Genomic DNA, 4,808 nt, shown 5'->3' on the forward strand with positions numbered 1-4,808 from the left:
ACTGTCTTTCTGCTGCTGGTGGCTTTCTTGTGTTAGGGGAGGTGGTGCAGGTGCAGGGACAAGTACAGCTCCTGCCTCCTTGCTCCCACTGGCAGCAGAAGACTCATGGCTGCCAGGAAAGAGGATGCATCTAAGTTTGGCGGGGGGGCGGGAGGGGGTGTGCAGCTCTTGCTCTCCTCCTACTCCCTCTAGCCCCTCTCCCTCCCCTGCCAAAAGACCTGGCACCTGCCTTTCTAGCACGCTTCATATTAATCTTTCCTGTGCTAGAAAATGTCTTGTGTGTGCCACTGTAATATATCTTCTTTTCTGTGTGTGTGTAACTAGTAATATTTGTTCTTCTTCTCTGATTACTGTATGTGTCTGACTTCTTTCATGTTGTGTTTAGTTTACTGTATGTGTGTGTAATTAATATTAATATCTAAGATTACTGTATGTGTTTGACTTCTCTGTTGTGTACTGTATGTAATTAATAATATTAATATCTCTTCTTCTCTGTGTATGTGTGTGTAAGAGATGTGCTTTCCTGCACAGTGATGGATCACACTGTCAGGGAAAACACAGCTTTCTTTTTAAAAAGCAGGGTGGGGGGAAAATGAGAACAAATAGGTTTTTGGGGGGAAGAATGAATTGAAAGAAATGCATTGGATAGGAATAAGTAGAGGGATTCTAAGCAGGGGTAGTAAGCTATATCCAATCCTTTCCAAGAACAGAGACTGACTAGGAAGCCAAGCTAGTCCAGTACCCTTTGTAGAGGCTGTTGCTCAAGTAGAAACAGCTCACAAAAGGGACAGAAAGGCTGTAGACAGAGGCTTATATGTTGTTTCTATGTTCCTCCCCCAGATCACTGTGATTGGAAGGGGACTCGGGGAACAATCATAGTCACTGGCCAGCTACAGATGTCAGGATTCAATTCGGATTCAGTGATTCAGCCTCCAAATCGGGCCGAATCTTCTCCGAATTGAGCCGGTAACCAAAACTTTGCACACCCCTAATATTTTGACAAGACAATAGCTATCCTCTAGTGTGAAATATTTTTGGCTATTTTAGATTATTAAACAGTTGTTTAATTGTTTGATTGTATTAGCTATTCTTTTCCTTTTCTTCTGAGTTCTGCCCAGCAGTAGCCATACTAATCATAATTTTAGTACCTCAGGCCTTCAACCAGCACTGTACTAAGCAGAATCCAGTGGGCTCTAGAATGCTGTTAGGTGTATTAGCAATTATTCTTAAAATTCTCTCAAGTATTTCTAAAGTGTATGGCATTTATGGAGTTTGTAATGCTGTAAGGTTGCATAAAGGTTTGATTGGTATTGATGTAGCTCTTTTTATAACTCACCTGTAGCCCTGCCATTCATGAATAATATATTCTGACTTACGCAAATTAAACCTTTATGGACACACCAAACCAACTTAAAGTCCCCATAAATATAATGAATGAGGGATTTGAAATAACAAAACTCCTTTGCATTGTATTTTATGACGCAAACTGAATAAAAAATTGTATGAGAAGGTGGGCAATATAAGCTGGTGAAATTCTAGAAGCCTCATCAAAGAACTTCTGAAACGGAAATGTTTGACAGCTCTGTGTGATCTTTATAGTCTTTAGTGCAGTGTTTGTTCAGGGCAACATCAGAACAGAAAATGGAAACACAGTGCTCAGCCACATGGGCTGCCTGAATTTACAAGGCTCAGTAGTGACAAATATACTGACTTGCCCAACTACTGGATTTTGGAGGCTGTAGATTTTTGTGAGAGATCAGTTTGTAGCCTGTGCTTCAGCTAAAAACTTTACATTTCATCAATATTGCTTTTTCAGTGAAGAAAAATGTATAGTTTTGCATCGATACTTAAAGATTCCAAGATGCTAGATGAATTAACCAATGTACCATTAAATTAAGACTTATATTTGAAAGCATTTTTTTCTATTTCTGATAGACATAAACTGGTTTTGTTTTAATACAGCATGAGAGTTATTTATGCTGTAGTTTTCCGTCTATAAGGTTACTGTGCAATAGAAATTAGAGGCAACTTTCAAATATTATGACAGAAAAAGTGGTCAGAACTAAACACTTGAATAGCCTTCAGCTGTTGGAATATTGCTATGATGACATAAATATGATGTTATGCAATAAGGTCTCAGATGTATTATTACCTTTTTGATGCTGATTCTGCCTCATTTAAATAACTGGCATAAAACTGCCATTGACTGCAGTGATGTAAGATCAGTCTCCTTGCAAAATGAACTGGGGCAGTCTTAGTATACCCGTTGTGAGCAGGATTTTTCTAAATGAATAGATGATTTGAGACTAGTAATTTTAGTAGCTAGTTATTCATGACAAAGTCTCAGTCTCATGAATTGGAATGGGGGAGTAGGCAGGGGGAGATCATGCACAAACCCATTGTTTTAAAGGAATCATAGTGTCTTTTTTTTCCTCCAACTTCAATATGTCCAGGCACTATTTTGACTAGGCACCTTTTGATGCATGTTGGCTGCAGCTGAAGAATTCATTACTGGGTTATCACAAGAGCTAGTTAGACAAGGTGCATAGTATAGCAAAGTCTTATCTCTCTGAATAAAAAGGACAGAGTAGGAGTTGTAGAGATCCAGAAGCACAAAGATATGACAGCTACTGTGGCTGACCTCACCGCAGGCAACATGCTTGCTACTTTTTGCCTAATATTGCATTGATGCACTAGATTTCAATTTCCAGATGGTGATAAGCTAAAACAACTGCTAAATGAGTGACTATACAAGTATTGTTGAGCTCTTCTCATTATTTTAGGCTTACAGCTGTAGGGGTTGATATGCATCTACAGCATATGAAATGGCTTGTTCTAGCTAAAAGAGCAGAGAAATACATGCCATCAAGTACAGTTTTGATGCATTAAGACTCTTCCCCAAACCCAATGAAATGATTTGCATCTGGCGCACATAGATCATTTTTAATTTCATGGGTTTTGAAATGCAAGAGTGAAAGAGAGGTGAATTTGTAATCTCTCACCTGAGCTTCAACTTTTGGAACTAAAATGGTATTTCCAGAAATACCCAGGAAAGGAAACTTAACAGAAATGAGACTGCATGCATACAGTGCACAGGGCAATACTCAGAGACAGCAAACAACAAACTTGACAGATTCTTTTTTTCGGTAGTTTTAAAAAATGCCCAAAAGGAAAAGCCCATGAACATGTGGCTCTTCTTGTAACTCTTTTGAAACATTTGCAGAAACCTCAAACTGCAAAAAAAATTCTTAACTATTCAAATTGTATTCAAGTGTGGTGGCAACAGATGACAGTGCTGTGTTGCTGCTGTTCCCTTTCCAAAGGTTCATCTAAAAAAGAACAGACTGTGGCATATGATCTGCTCTGTAACAAGGGTTGTAGGAACAAAATAAAGGAAGTACAAATAGGGCTGATGTATAAAATCTTCCTAAATTAATGAGGAAAAATACATGATTGCAAAAGTATTTTGAATTAATAGATAAAAAGGTGGAAGTACACACAACTTACTTATCTTAATAGCCTCTTTCAATAACATGGACTTAGAGAAAGTGCTATCTAAACAACACAGGTCTGTATTTTACCCAGCCCTTCCTCAGTTAAGCCCAGTAACTCACAGCACAGCTTTTAAAAGACATCCAATATTGCAATACAAATTCAGCTCAGTTTCATTCTTTGTCACTTGTAATAGAATAATGCTCAGCTTTTAATTATGAGTAGACTGTAATACATCTTAAGAGTTCCTCTGCTTCACTAAAGTGTTCTGAGTATTTCAATAGTATTTAGCCTTGTTTCGTAGATAACACTGTAGATCAATATTGAAATTTTTCAGGTTATACTCTAGTTCCATCACTTCATTTCCTAGACCAAGCATAAGGTCCTAACATGTTTATAACTATGCTTGAAAATGCCAGAAATTCTACTGCAAATAAGACCTCTCAATACCTTAAACCACTGCTTCTAAACTGGGGTGTTATGGCACCCTGGGGTGCTTTGAGATGTTCTCAGGTGTCATGGGATGCCATACAATATTATAACTGTTAGGTGCATAAATATGATGCACAGGATAAACCAAGTGATTTAACATAAGAATACATTGTTAAAAAAACCTCTGACCTGTTGTGGTCCTTCTGAGTTCCTCGCAATAGAAACATTTTGTATTATTTTTCTATAGTCCAAAAATGAGTAAGAGCTAAGAACTGACATTTTTCGAGGGGTGCCCTGAGCCTAAAAAGGTTGTGAACCACTGCCTTAAACTGACAGCCTGGAAATGCATAAGCTGTTATCCCTAATTTATTCAGGGCCTAAATTAATGCTAATCATGGAGCCTGCCAAATAATTACACAGTCAGGACTGTGTTGAGGGTGCTACAGAACAGCTTTGCCTGCTGCCAACTGTAGGCATCCACTATTATTAACACTGGTTTGGCCAAATTAGTGTCAATACTGGTGAAAAAGCTCTCCTAATGCATAAAAGGACTAGCTAGAAGTATAACCTTCATGCTATGACACAAGCCAACGGCATAATTTATTTTAGAGTCTCTTTAGGCTTTGAACCAACCTCTCTTGCCTCTGATTGAAGCACAAAACATTTTATAAGCATTAAGTAAAACCTAGCACTTCTGGTTTGGCAGCAGTTATATTTGACACACAAATCGGTGGCATAAAAAGGCTTGTGACTTATTCAGGTGCTACTGTGAATTGGTGACAAGGTGTAACAGGGAACTCCTGCCCCTGTTACTAGGAGGGCTTGACAAGGTAAAAGGCCAGAGATCAGGAAGCTGAAGCAATTAAATGCACCTGGCACTAGGG

The sequence above is a fragment of the Alligator sinensis genome, unplaced genomic scaffold (genome assembly GCF_000455745.1).
Source record: "Alligator sinensis unplaced genomic scaffold, ASM45574v1 scaffold1520_1, whole genome shotgun sequence".
Classification (NCBI taxonomy): Eukaryota; Metazoa; Chordata; order Crocodylia; family Alligatoridae; genus Alligator; species Alligator sinensis.